Genomic DNA, 16054 nt, shown 5'->3' with positions numbered 1-16054 from the left:
TGAGCTCAGATGTTCCGGATTTCAACGTTTATCCCGAAAAGTGACCTAACTAGATATGTGGAGCACACACACACACCCTCGGCAAAGGTGTAGGGTGAGCCCTTAAAATGTTTAACTCATATACATAATTGCTGAAATGTTTCATTCTTTGAGATATTTAATTCCTCTATTATGCTAGTAGTATATTTTGAAGGATTTTATCATTTAAAAGGAGTAAGTGAATATATATAAATATATTGGCATATTCGAAATTAATTCTTAAATGCATCGTCTTCAGAAGAAATTAGATTATCATGTATACGTTGTTTGTAAATGTATGTATTCAAATCAGCTCGCCACATTATGGTTGCAAGAGTTTTGCATAGTAATAAATCATCCATCATCTTGTCAATAGATATTTCGAAAGATAAACAATCCGTATTTAAAGCTGCTATATATTTTTGCATTTCTTTACTGAAAGATAAAAAAAAAAAAAAAAAAAAAAAAAAAAAAAAAAAAATCATATAATGTATCTTTTATTTAAAATATATCTTCTTTGCATTGTGAAATTTTTGTATGAATCAGACAAATTTTCTGTTACTACAATTCCAATTAATGCGTTTAAGATTACAATAATAAAATTCTGATTAATTTTCATTCTTATAAAATTTTATATAAGCGAATGTGAAAGGCATTTATTTATATAAATATCATGTGTCAAATCATGTAAACTGTTTATAGCAAAAAAATCATAGTTTTTATATTATATGTAATATTATTCGCCTTCGGCGATCAGTTGGTTCTTCAGGAATATTATCTTTAGTAATAATCAAATCCTTTAGATATAACTTCATTTCAATGATGCCGTGAAATCACTAGACATTAACGACCTGTTACTTCGTTCATTGTTTTCGTGAAACACTCTAATGGAGATCAGTCCCATGATATCATGGCGCTATTAAAAATGTAAATGTGTGGTTCATCCATCTTATAAATTTCGCGGTATTGTAACTGGTTTATTCGTCACCCAAACTACGCAGATACTAAACAAAAGCCTTATTCTTTAATTTTCAACAATGGAAGAAAATCGTGCAATCAAATAGTTGATGAAATAATGCAAACGGTTTGAATTTCATTGCAACAATCATTGCAATGTCATTGCATTAATCTATCTTTGGAAATTAAGCAAAAAAAAAAAAAAAAAAATGTTTTTAAAAAAATTACCAAAATTCAGCAAAAGTTCGTACGACTATTGTTATCAATAAAAAGACAATTTTTTAAATTTTTAAATAATGCAAAATTCACTTTTGTGCAATAACATTTATGAAAGTTATTGCGGGAAAACGCCAAAATTCAGCTTAGTTTTTAATTAAAATTTCAAAAACTCACTCTGAGATGCACATTCCCACTTTTCACATACGTGCTAAATTTGGTGGCTATAGTTTTAAATATCTAGTCTATAGAGTACTAACACAAACGCGCAGAGACACACACATTTATCTTTATTATTAGTAGGGATGCCAACCTCGTTTCACTCAGGTTGGAAATATGAATACTTTCTTAGTTAATGAAAAAATTTGAGGTATTATTTGAATAAACTTGATTTGTATACTCGATATTTGCACTGTTTCGTCACAAAACTTTCACAATAAAACAAGAGAAAATTCAAAGGAATTACGGTACAATAAAAATTCCAATGATGCATCATTAGAACTTGAGACTTTTTTCGAAACATATTTAACGTGTTTTATAATCGTGTTTCGAAAAGAAAAATCAGTCAATAAGTTTCTACTTTATTTGTGTGCGTATATAGACAATATTTCTATATTCAACTTAAGAAGATAACAATGTTAGCATTGAATTTTAAATAGAAAGCAAACTAATGAATGCGGAAGCAACGCAGGAATTATCCCTATTTTTACTTATATGTATTAAGTTAAAATTAATTTATATAGTCAAAATGACCTTGATAAAAAGTCAAGATATATAACTGTCCTTACTTATCCAGGGATGTCAAGTCATCTGATTCCTGCTTTGTTATTACTTCCTTCTTTTTAACTTCCTTTATTATGTTAGTATTCTAATACTAGTACCAGAAATTAAATATTAATTTCCCTATCTCTTATTTTTATTTAATTAATTTTACTTGCACCCACATTAACCCCTTTTAAAGATAGTGATTTCCTAACAAACCATGCTTGTTAGATTCTTTTTTTCCCCTTAGACAAGTGGTATTTTATGGTAGTCCATTAGAGAAAATAAAATTTCCTGATATCTAATGAAGACAAAAAATGACAGAACGAGTGCCAGTCAACATTCCCTTGAGGATTTATACACGAATAAAGTTAGTTTTCATGGAAATAAATATTTAAAGAGATTTAAATCATTATTCCGAAACAAACTTTTAAGTCCAAAACATACTCTTAAATTTATACCTAAAAATATTTTCAAAAATTTATTAAAATTACAAGAAAATATTGTTTGAAAATAAAACTTGTATCGCTGAAAAGTTTTTTTTATTATTATTTTAAAATAGTGTAAAAATAGATTTTGTGCAATAATATGTTCTAAAATCTGAGGAAAAATCCCCTCACCTGTGAGCACAAGGAGGAGGGGCCTGTGGAAGAATGGGGTCTCCCTTTTTCTGGCACAAGATTCTCCTTAAAAAGACGGCGAGAAAAAACTCCTCCTTTGAATTTCAAATGTTGAGTATGAAATAAAAGTACGCATGGTAAGGAAGTCGATTCGACCTTCCAATGACTTTCAAAATTGACTGTGAGTACTTACTTTGAAAAAGTACGCAATTCAGTTAAATGTGGAATTTCGAAAAATTGCATTTAGAAACTTAGTAATGTCATTTATTTCTTACTTTATTTATGTCATTGACTATTTTTATTGATTTTTGACATTTTTAGCATTTATTTGATATTTATTCTTGTCGATGTATGGAAAGTTCCGATTTCAGTAAAGGGTAGGAAATTCGAAACACATAATGAAAATCATCAGAAATAATATAGTTCAAAACATACGAATGGAAATTTTTTATGGATTAAACCAAGTAAACTTAAAATATATTCTTGCTGCATAACAGAACATTCTAATTTAAGTTTCACATTTTTTCTCTCTTGAGGAGGCATACTACATCAAGAGGCTTCCCGAAAACCCAAATTATATCATGACTATAAATGAATGATTTGTGATAATTTGAAAGTTTTGTCCATGCTTTCAGGTCAACAAAAAGGTTACTTTCAGTACTAATGTTACCTTTGTGAATGAGACACAAAGAACCATTGGCCACTTTGGAAAAAAACTCTCCACCAATGATTTTTTTCATTGCACATTTAAATGCAATTCTAAATTTATGTCATGACTTTTTCGTTTACAAAAACTATATCCCAAAGCATAAAAATTAATTTACTTTTTATGTTCTATTAAACTGACTAATGACAGCATTTATCTTGTTAAACTTCGATTAATATTTCCATGATCATGCTGCAACAAATTTAGGTAATTTTGTGTTGCAACCTGTGTTTCTATATATATACTACAAACTAGTATGAAATATAACCATATTTTTTAAATTAAATTTCAGCGCAATTAAATTTTAAAAGTCTCATCAAAAATAGACTCAAAGAATCTTCTGATGGTCAGTAAAAAAACACTCGGAACATTTGAAAAAAAATATTTTTGCAAATTTTTAACAATGGCAAAAAAAGATCAATATCTGAATGAAAATCATCTAAATGATACTTAACTTCCTTTAATTAAATGTAAAATTAATTATTATGAGTTATTTTGTAGCCAAATTAATCAAACTGTGCTTTTCCTCTATAGGATTTGCCTTGCCACAGCGGCAAACCCTGCCGCTGCCTCTGTGAGTATAAGTGCCAATTCCAATGCTTTGACCTTATTTAGGGTTAAGCATATATACCAATATACGATATAAACAAGAGGAACAGAAACACATTAATTTCGCACAGGGGCCGAATAGTTGCGGGCCGGACCTGATTTTATTTTTTATGTAAATCTGGTGTGTTAAATTTGCCTTTGAGGATTAAGTGCCCTCACTTTTGTGCGTAAGTCGGAGGAGCAATTTCTTGCTCCAGTGTCGTCTTCGGTGAGGGAGAGTTAACAAATTTGAATTGTCATCTAAATTGTAATGTTGTTTATGGAATTGTTTTTAGAGAAAGCCCTTTACGGTTATTGCTGGAGAAAAAGTGTTTATATGTCATCAATTAAGTATTGCACAAGACTAATAAATTTTACCTATTTTAAAATTAGTAACAAAATATGTTGTTATATCTTGAGAAAAGAAACTTATTTGGCCATTATAATAATATTATTAAGATAATTTAAAGATAAAGTTTGATGAATTTCATTTGTATTTGTCCAAAAGTTACTCAAAATGGATAAAAAACGCTTAAATTAGACTGTTTAAATCAAATTTTGTAATAAAGAAATAGGCTAGAAAGAAATAATAATCATCAGTATTCCTTACTAGAATTGGAACAAGACAGAGCAAATGAAGGGGAGAAAAACACATTAAAAGTACCAAATTAGTTTTCAAAAAGAATGTAAGTTTAATTTACGTGATTTTATATCTTATCTGAAGAAACATATGAAGAAGAAATGATACGGTGGATAAAATGTCGGACATAAGTTCATATATTGTATTTTTATGTGAATTGTAGAATTAAAAGTAGTTTTTGGGCTTTAAGAAATTGGTAACGTACTCTGGAAAACTAGTTCCTTAATTAAACGAGTTCTTTATTATTTTTTCTACTTTTAAGTGTATTTTATAAAAGATTAATTGTTTTGAAAATAAATGAAACTACAAAAAAATCTAGTCATTTTTCTTTTATTAAAACTACTTATTTGCTACATTATTTAAGTGGTCATTGAAAAATATTTAAGTGGTCCAAATTTGGAAATCTTCTTCTATTACCAAAGCTATTAATTATTTTACATTCTTTAATGATCATTCAGCAACAGACATTTTTGCCTTCTTTAGATTTTAAAAAACAAACAATTCAAAAAATATTGTTTCAGTTTCAATAAAAGTCAGAAGTAGGCGTCATAGTTTCTCGCTTGTTAAGAAGTTCGAACTCCCAATTCCTTTTATTGAAACTTAAATCCTGGAATTTATTAGGCAGGCTTACTGGTAAACATTAATGCTCTAAATAACCTCAAACCTTCCGTATTTCCTTCTCAAAATTATTACTGTTGATATGTATTTCAACAAGAAAAGTGGACCAACTGGTTCTAATGCCATTTTAACCAATTTACGTAGTGGTTGTATTTTATTCAACTTTTTTAATAAGATTTACAAACGCTCAAAAAAATAATAAAAAAATAAAAATATCGTTGTTTTTTTAATAGAAAATAAAATTATGCTAGAGGTTTCTCGTTCGCCCGCTCAATAATTGGTGGTAATTGCTCTTTTGAAAAATAAATGTTCCATAAACTTCAGAACTTTCTTTATTCATGACAGTTAGTACTTAGCCTAGAATATCTATTTCTAAGCTTTTTGATTGCTGTACACTTATGTTTAGAATGTGTTTCTAAATCTGTTGAAATCATTCTTATCCACCAGAGACAGCATATAGTTTACTCGTTTACTTGTTACTTGTTAAAATTAAAACTTAGTCTATTACTCTTGAAACTTTTTTGATTTCATAGGTAGATAAACATAAATGTTGAGGCATGGCATTTTGATCATTCTGATAAAAAATAAACAGCAAATACATACACCCAATACATCCACTGACATTCTAAAACCATAACGGAGGAAAAAGAGGTACTATTTCATTTACAAATGCAAAGAGCCGCTGAGCATTTTTAGAAGCCTCCCGAAAGAAAAAGGAGCTTTGAAATATCATTATAGACATTCCGCATCTGTAACAGATAAGAAACAGTAAACAAGTATTTTACCTTCCAGGTATATTCGAAAGTGCTTGTTTTTTTTACCAGGACCATGTTCCTGTTCCTTTTTTTTCCCATCAAATGATAATATAAAGGGGGGGGATACATACACATACCTCCATATCCCCCCGTTTAGATAAGGTTATTTGCGAAATTTGCCTCTGCAGTAAGGCAACTCAAAGCAAGTTTTGCCGTTTCCTTTCACGGTAAAAATAAATAAATGGCATTGATAATAATAATCATTCTGTTTACGAAGTATCAAAAACATTGCAATACAACAATTCCACCAAAAAATACTCTCTTAACAAAATAACTGTTAATGTGAACATATTGAAGACATGGCGTCGTCAGAAATCAATCATATCATGATTTTAATTCAGTGATATAGTAACATGGAAATGAAATGAAAAAAATATGTATATATATTGTGAAATATATATATATATATGTTGTAAAATTAATAAATTGAATCTAATAAATTCATCTAAAACAAAATCACCAGTGACTCGAGTTATTTTTACTTGAATGGTACTAAACCTCTGTCTTTTTCTGGCTTTAAATTCTTATATGCCATTCAATAATTATAGAGTAATGTTAACTACGTAATCTTTAAATAAATGCTTGATAATTATATATTAAATTGTAAAATGACTTATAAAAAAGTTAATTTACAAGAAAATATATAATGCAAGTGACTAGTTGTGTTGAAAGTATTATAAACATTAACCAGAAAATATCTGAGCAATCTCTTTTGGATTTCTGGCGTTTTTTCTAATTTATTGAATGCTTAATAAAAAGAGTCATATGCTTCGTAAAAATGACTAGGTATAAAATAGCATTTGCAAAATGATAATGAGATGCATAAAAATCATAATAACTAAAATCATATTAGGAATTATTAAATAAAATAAATATATTTTTATTAGAGTATAATCGATAAAAAAAGATAAAATCGATTCTTGTTTTGCAATTATCAAAATAAATTTATTATTAAATATCATTTATAATTCATCAAAATTTATTATCAAAATAAATTATTTCACAAAAAAACCACATATTGATGATGGCAGTATATAAGAAAAGTATGCCAAGAAACAGATAACAATAAGAACCTTTCTATTTTAATAGTGGAATTCAACTGCATAAAGGTATAAGCATGAAAAGCTTAAGAAATCGTATTTGGTTGCAATTTGAGTATCATCCCTATTGTACTTAATATAGCTATTTATCTTTGTAATGAAGACAGTTTTTGCCCCTCTATATATGTATATCTCTTAAAAGTAGAGATATTTCGATATCATTAAAGTTTGTGTTATTCTTTTATCTCTCGGAAATCATGACGTTACAGAAGAAAGAAGGCAATTTGAGTAAAGCAAAAATTATTTTTTTCAGTCCTTAACGAGGTGAAGAAATTCGATACTGCGAAACAATAAGGCGAAGTAAAAGAATCAGAAGACATATACGTAGTTAATATCTCACATTTAGGCTGGAATAATAATTATTGGTATAGGAAACAGTTTCTGGTTTTCTAGTATTCAAAATACGGTTATATAAGCAATTAGCGTTAAGGCGAGTACACATTTATGAATTGTTCATGAATTTCTCGCAGGTAATCAAAGAAATTATTTGAAACGTCAATCATCGCTTATTAGTCGCCGTTGCATGTAGTTGCAATTATGTTTTAAAGCGAGGAAAATTATTTGATTCCGCAATATTATCTGAAAGTATAATAGCTTCAAAATTCATTTTATTGCATTTTAAAATCCAAAATATTATCGTACAGTTTATGTACTATCGTACAGTTTCTTTTTATGCTGACAGAAGGTCCCAAAATAAATAAATAAAAAAAAGGTGTTCGTAAAATTTTTGCGGGGAAAAAAAAAAGCCTTGTTTAAATAAAGTAGTATTTTTAATGGATTACAAATGTACAAAAACAAACACATCTAAAGTTCTAGGTTTGAGGAAGAATTTATAAATATATAATCTGAATTATGAGTTTTCATTTTCAATGATTAATGCGCAATAGCAATATATGATATGAGTAGTGATATATGAGCTCTATAAGCAAAATTATTCTTTCGTCAAAGAATCATTTGGCGCAGTTTGACCGAGATTGGCCCTTGCGCCAAAAAATTCCAAACCAACCAAAGAATCATTTGCTTTCCATTTGTTGTTAAGGCTAATCATATTGATAGAAATAGTAATATGTTATTCCTGATTTCCATTTGCTTCTCTCACACTTATTTCTGCTAAATAATTTCTTAAATATCATTTAAAAATATTCATTAACTTATCTCAACCGCCTTTTATCTTAAACAGGTCATTAGGGTCCATCCTTGAAAGTGAAAAATTCCATTAAACGATGAAATATCTGGATTATATTATCATGGGAATTTGAAGATCTAAACACATTTGAGAAGCTGTACAAGGCTCAACCTACAGTACGGTGGAGAAATGAACCCTTCATAAATTTTGTTTGTTTAAGAATGAATTTTTCTTCTTTGGAAAGATACAAATATATCTAATAAACTGGTTCATTTAGAAAAGTTTTTTTTATTAAAGTGGTAAATTTTATATAGGCTGTCATTTTATTGTTGTGCCACGTTTCACCGTAAATATTCCTGCGAACAATATCTCAATTTCTCTAAATCATTGAAATCCGAAAAGGAAACAAAATCATGCAACTCTAATAAAAATTCTGTAATTTTTATGTACTGAAATTCTAAATTTTTATGTACTGGAGATTAGAGCTGTTCTCATAGCTTTATTAAATAGAAAGTGGCATTTTAGTTTCCCTGTTTTGATTGAAACTGGAAGAAATATTTCTGAAATTAAAAAAAAAAAATTCTGTTTCAAATTTAAACTAAAATGTAAAGATTTCAAGCAGTATTTTTTTCTCATTTGTTATCATTGCAAAACTTGTGCCTGTCTTTCACTGAATTATTTCCATAAATTCAGTTCAATAAAAATGAAATATCGAGTCCATGAACTGCAATTTTTGTTACAACAGTGCATCTAAAAGTCACTTTCAAACCACACCTAATTTAATATCTTCAGTTCACTTTTCAAGTAAAAGCAACACTAAATCAATAATCAGTTTAAATGTTTATAATACCAACAGTTATATTTTGAAATGTTATTAAAGTAATGAATATTTTGTTAAATTGGATTTCTCTTTTCTTTTATTCCTTAAATCTTAGTTTTTAAATAATCAGTAAAGATAAATTTTTATCTCAAAAGAGAATAAAAAATTCCATGTGAGAATCTGTTAAATAATTTGACAGCTGTTTGTGGCATAATATTATAATTTAATAATTAATTTATAAATATTTGTAATCATCTTCTTTTCAAGCAATGTACATGAATGGTCTATAATTTCAAATTTTATTGTTTCGCACCACGTTTAATATGAAGTATTTCAAAAGCTTAAAAAATAATTGTTTATTCTTTATTTTTAATATATAATCTAAATTTTTATGAATTTATTAATATATCATATTGCTGTTATATTTATGTATTTTTATTTTCATTTATTCAGTTTAAATTCCATGCAAATTGTTTTCCAAAACTTGTATTTCAATTCACTTACATTTAAGTGTAAAAATAATGGATTACTAAAAAATATCTTACTCTATATCTTTGCTATTTTGTAAAATAACCTGATAATGTTTTAGAATGAGTCAGATTTGTTACCAATCTTCAGTTAAAAAATGGTTTAAGGTAGAAATTATCCGAACTGTTTTCCTTATATGCAGGAATTAATGTTTCTGTTCTTTAAAAAGAAAAAAAAAAAAAAAAAAAAAAAAAGGAAAATAAAATAATTTTTAACAAACCGGTTCTTTAAAAAAATCCCAGAATTAAATCAAAACTGAGAACAAGTATTGATTAACTTGACTTGAATATTTAGTATTAAGTATCATATTCTTTTATATTTACACTGTCACTTCATGACGATACAATATTTAGAATCAGATTAATTTTTTTAAGCCTTATTCTTCACTGAATGTTATAAAAAAATAATAATTGCTTATTCAATTAAATACCCAAAGTATTTTTCCTAAGAAGATGTTATTTACATTCTCTTTTATACAAAGAGTTTTGAAGCTCTTTCAATAACATTCCTATGTTATGGCATTTCAAATGGCTTCAATTATCAATTTAGATTAAATAAACTAATTATGATATTACATAAGTTATCAATTTTAAAGCATAATTATATTCTACAAATATAAGCTATAATTATTAAAAGTATATTTTAAAGGAAAATTAAAGACAGGAATATATTTTATGATGTCTTCAGAGGGCTGTAAGAAATTCAGCCCCAGAGTCCCCTCAACAAGCTAAATACGCCTTTTCTGATAAATATTTACAGACAGGAAGGAACAGGGAATTTTATACATTTGCTTTAGTGATTCAGTTTCAATATTTCTGAATATTGTTTGTAAATAAATTATCGTTGCTTTTCTTGATTACGCAATAATTTATTTGATAATGAAGATTGTGGTCTGGATGAAATGACTTGAAGAAACATGTTGTCTTTTATGTGGTTTATTGGTAACATCAACAACAAAAGGCACATGACGCCATAGTGTAGTAGGCCTAGAGAACTACACATAAAACTTCTCGGGTGAGAGAGAAAGCCGAGATAACACTCCCCCCTAGTACAGGAGTCAAGTTTGCTTCTACTGGAAAAATAATATACTAAACAACAACAGGAAGACCGCGTGATACATGATTGGCAGCTAGCTCCGCCCAGGAAGATCACGTGGTTAACTATTATTCTTAACATGGTTATCAAGATTTTGTAGGAGGAACGCTGATAGTTTATTTGTATAAGAGAAAGAAAGCATAAAAAGGCAGAGCTAGATATATTTTTCATGCATTAAATACACAAAAAAAGAATAAAAGACTATTAAAGAAGAATTTATATATATATATATATATATATATATATATATATATATATATATATATATATATATATATTTACATTACCTGACACATTTTAAGATTTGAATAATGTAATTATCAACATGTAACCATTATACCTATTTTAAGAGAGTAGTACTTTAGAGTCTTAAAAGTGAAGTTTTTCAATTCTTAAATAAAGGTAATTCACTGAACTTTACTTCTAGTCAAGAATATCCAAAAACAATTTATGCTAAAAATAAAGTTTATGAAACTAACTTATTAAAATTATTAAAACTTTTTTTAAGAAAAAAAAATGCTATTGTAAAGTTTTAAAGGAAAGCAATTAATTCATTTGATTAAGTACAACTAAGTACAAAGGTGAAATAATTAAAATATGCAGCTTTTAATTTTTTCCATTGAATGTAATAAATGTTAATAAAAATGCTTAAGAGAAATTCGTTTACAATGAATCAATATTTGTTCTTCAATTGTTCAATAAATAGCATACAAATGGTTTTGTTATATACAGTTTTTATGAAAAAATCCTGTTTTTGACATATATATTAATAAAAGTTATTATGCTAAATGAATTTTATTAAAAATTCATTCCTATATCTCGAGGTTTACTATATTTTTATTTTCACTAAGTTTATTCTGAGAGAATTTTTAAATAACTATACATTCCTTCCTTAGCATCTAAGAGAAGCAATTTTAGAAAAAATTATAAATGTTTCCTTAGTTTTAAATGTATAAAAAATAATATGCAAAATAAATATCAAAATTAAAATTTGTATTTCATTTTTTATTATTAATTCTTCTATTAAATTATTATAATTTTTTTTCTAAAATTCTAAAGATGTTAAGAAAATGCTGTATTGATGATTTTCTTTATATTATCTGAAAGAAAAAAAAGGCTTATATCAGTTGAGAATTATTTTATACTTAATTAAAAGCAGAACTACATTTGTGTGTTTCTACATTCTATGAGAGTTTCAGAAGCTGACTATCTCCAAATAACTCAGTCAAAAAATTTCGAAACTGCCCAAATTGCTTGATAGAGTCAAAACTTGTCGCGATTCAATGAACTGGCTGTTTGCCCCTGTTTACTAACAGGAAATGATAATACCCAGGTCTTTCAGGATTGTGTGTGTGTGTGTGTGGGGGGGGGGGGTATATAAACATTTTCTTTTGCCATTTTCTCTGTATGTAAAGGCTCCAAATATAAGTAACGTAATGCTTCTTACCCAGCTGCTGCAATTTTATCTATATTTATTTAATTACCGTTGGGTAAATTTTCCAAGTCTTTTGATATCGGATTAAGTCTGTAAATGATTGACAACATTAGTCTATGAAAGATTTAAAAATATTAGAAAAATCTTTGCAATAATTATCTGAAATTAAAAAAGATAAACGATATTAATTTGAAAAGTTCTTTGAAGCATACTGGCGCTATGCCCATATTTGAGAAATTGATCGAGTTGGCTACAAGCTTGTCCTCTCCTTAATGATTTGCAGCAATATATGTGCATTCCGCATGGCTCATAATTCGTAGTGTTTTGCTATTGTATGAAATTTGTTTACGACGTAAGTGGGCTTGTGACAATTTCTGTGCAGTGTAGTACAAAGTTTAGTCGAAAAAGTTTTTCTTTCTTTCTTTTTCTTTTTTTCTTCTTTTTTTACATCCTGTTATTTAGGAGAATGTTACTTACCCACCAATCTGACGTCTTTTTTTGACAGCATTAACCCTCGGACTGTGGATTTTTAATAATCCTTATTTGGATGCAATATTTGCAAACAAATACAAATGTTTCTAAAACGAGGTGAGCCATTATTATATAATTCAAATCTATAAGAGTAAAAGATAAACACACTCTCCCAAGAAAATCGCGGGATGCATCAGAAAACAGATTGACTAATCCGTAAGAATACTTACGGTATAAGCTGTTGGAGAGTTAAAATTATATAGTAATTTACAAAAAGCTAAATTATTCATTTACATATAATTTACTCTTAATTAATTAAAAATATACAATTTTGTTTATTATTTAGCTTTTATGGTCTTTGACAAAAAGTATTCTGCATATAATAGAAAAATTTGCGAAAATTTGAGAGTGCTTGAAGAATTCTTGGACCACATTACACATTATACGATCAAAAATAACCGAACACTTTCGGATTCATTTTTTTTTTTTTTTTAATTTCCCCAGAGAGGCATGACGAATTGCCCTTGATTTTAGATCATGTAAAGAATATGCTGAATTTACAATCTTTGATAAAATTCCACCATGGCCACCAGAAATCGATGAAAAAGAAAATGATTTGCCTCACTCTGCTGTACAGAAAGTTTAAAGATATTTAAAGTTATATTATAAATTTCATCAATAGTTTTGTGTTATACTATGCAATATTTACGTAAATTTTCATAAAAATAGCATGCATGTTCGGGAAGATATAAGGGTTTACTTGAAAAATCACAAATTTTCCCCATCTTTCTTTTTATCTAAAACAAGAAGAATTTTCAACCAAATTATATGCAACTTACAAAATACATGACAATATTCCAGTGAACGTTATATTTGCATTTAAAGTAAATTCACTGAATATTCAAGCAGATATGAATATTTGTATTAAATAATTTTTAACTGTGCATGTGGAAAACAAAACAAAAATTTTCCATCATAATTTCAAAACCAAATAAATAGGATGAATAATATAAAAATTTCTGCTGAATTTCATTTAGATTCTGAAAGATATTGGCATTACGATGGGCTGAATGTCTGTCGCGCTTTAAGAGACGCTAAATAATGACAATTTTTCTACAAACTGATACTTTTTAAGCTTGAATCGTCTAGTAGTTAGAATTGCATAAATGTTAGAAATATGCCGATTACCCTTTCATCTTTATTAATTAAGTACATTATTTAAATTGCAATAAATTAGACATCATAAATAATAATGCATTTTATTGCATTATTCATATTACTTGCAGAAGCATTAGAATTGTAACTTTATTTAACTTGATATGTCATGATTCTATGCTGCTTACATTGCAGTAACAGTTTGAGGAACATCCATTATTGTTTCGAATGATCATACTTCTGTCCTCAAAGCTACGAATTATGCATAGCTGGTGTGTTGACAAGAATATGTAAGAATTCTTGTCGACACACCTGACAAGAATTCTGTGGAATTTGGATTCTAAGGTCTGCTTAGAATCCAAATTCCACAGAAACCTGCGGCTCGAATTGGAACATCGTATTCGAGCTTGACCACAGCATCCAACATCAGTGACAGAACTTACCAGTTTCTTTTTTTTTTTTTTTTCCCTTACAAGAATGGATAGCAACTACTGCAAAAACTAGTAGTAAATTTACCAGATTATCAAGTTACATAGTGTTCCAAAAGATTCAAATTAAAAAAATATTAATTTATGGGAAAATCGTTATCATTTAGTTTATCTTAAAGAGCAACTGAAATTCATCGCTGTACAATGCCAATATTTTTCAGAATCTAAGTAATATTCAATAGGAATTTGTATATAAGCCACCCTATTTATTTGGCTTTGAAATTATGAAAGTTGTTTGTTTCGCACATGCAGAGTTAAAAGTTAGTTACGATAAGTTCTCATATTTCTTCAAATATTCAAAGTATTTACTATGAATTTCAATATAATACTTCTCTAGTATATGGTCATGTATTTATAATAGATTTCGTATAATGTGGTGGAAAATTTCGCCTGTTTTAAGGAAAAAATATGAGAAAAAGTTTGATATTTTTAAAGAAAATTTTTATATTTTCCCAATATATGTGCTATTTTTATCTGAATTTTGTGAATAACAAACAAAACTAATGATGAAAGTTGCAAATTATAATAAGTGTTTTGCTGAACGAATGCATCCCAAACATTCTTTTTCATCAATTTCTAGTTGGTTACCTAAATGTCCTCGTGATAGAGTCTTTCCTATAAATTCTGAGTATCAGTATATTCTTTATGCGGTTGAAGTTCAAAGGCAGTTCATTTTGATTGTATTGAAAAATTCAAAAAAATATGTAAATCTAAAAGTATTTGGATACTTTTCATAAGAATGAGGTTATTTCGTTTAGGAAAGTTTGAGTTTCATTTTCTCGGATGATTCTCTACTTTTGGTATGTGCCTTAACAAATCAGAGATGTCGTATCATTGTTTTTCCCTGATTCCCAAATCACGTGTTGGGTCAATGGATTTAACTTGACTGGAGAAAAATTGTATATATTTATCGTATTATTTTATCTAAGATACCATGATCGTTCCTGGTGACCGAAATGCATTTCACCGCTATCAAATTTCCAAATAATCTAAAATGCGACATTTGGTGACCAAGTTTTGATAATATCAATTTCTTCGAGAGTTAAAGCAATAGATATCGCAGTTAAATGGGAGTATGCAGTGACATAATTAGGGTGGGGCAGGCAGCGGATTTGCCACGGACGCAGTTGACAGAGCATGGGGGAAAAAGGAATCGACTAACAAGCAGATTTTTTTTCAGCTCGTGTTCCCAAATTTTTTTTAATTAAAAGGTTTTCAACCTAGTATGGGCAATTTAATGACCAAAAGTCTCCCCTGGGGAAAAGAAGTTTTAAAACATTTGTGTCTAGAAGTGGGAGGAGAAAAGAGACGTTAAGTTGGAATCGATGAATTCCATTGGATTTTCTCAAGGTTTCTCACATTATGTCTAAAGACAAATTGCTATAGCTTCCATATTTATACTGACTTAATGCATGTATGATTCTTTTAAAGTTCGTGATGGATAACTAGCTAAAAATATTATTTTAATTTCAGAGAGAAAGAAATGCCTCCCTTTTTTGGCGTTGTGTAAAAAGAGTCCAACAGTTTTGAAAAAAGTAAGTTTACTTCATTTCGTTATATTTACTTGTTTTCAGAACTGAATATTTAAATATATTAGCTTAATTTGCATGCTGAAAATACAGTAGTCATTTATTTTAATTTTATTAATCTAAAACCAAACTCAATTTCACTGCGTAACGTATTCAGTTTCACTGCGTTTTCACGTAATAAAAAAGGCAAAAAGAGAAAGAAACACTGCATAATTCTTTGCAGATAAAATTTATCAGTCGATATTGATACTGAGATTAAGATAAATTAAAACAATTTCTGAAATGTTTACAAAGAATAAATAATTAGTAGACATTCAATTTCTTCTAAAATTTAAAGTGTTTCCTTTCAACACTGAATTAATTATAA

The 16054-nt window shown here is 28.0% G+C and overlaps 1 long non-coding RNA gene across 2 annotated transcripts in view; it reads left to right on the top strand.

Moving 5' to 3' along the window:
• LOC129960979 (uncharacterized) overlaps positions 1-16054 on the top strand; it is an 88948-nt gene that overhangs the window by 55410 nt on the left and 17484 nt on the right. The window contains exon 6 of one of the 2 annotated variants that reach the window (XR_008783736.1): positions 15632-15693. This is a non-coding gene — a long non-coding RNA (uncharacterized LOC129960979). Of the gene's footprint in view, positions 1-8220; positions 8476-15631; positions 15694-16054 lie in introns of those variants that run through there. The other variant, XR_008783737.1, reaches the window with a different exon arrangement.

This window comes from Argiope bruennichi, chromosome X2 (genome assembly GCF_947563725.1).
Source record: "Argiope bruennichi chromosome X2, qqArgBrue1.1, whole genome shotgun sequence".
In the NCBI taxonomy this organism is placed as follows: domain Eukaryota; kingdom Metazoa; phylum Arthropoda; class Arachnida; order Araneae; family Araneidae; genus Argiope; species Argiope bruennichi.
The sequence above is the reverse complement of the archived record's forward strand: the minus strand, read 5'-3'. Positions and strand labels throughout refer to the sequence as shown.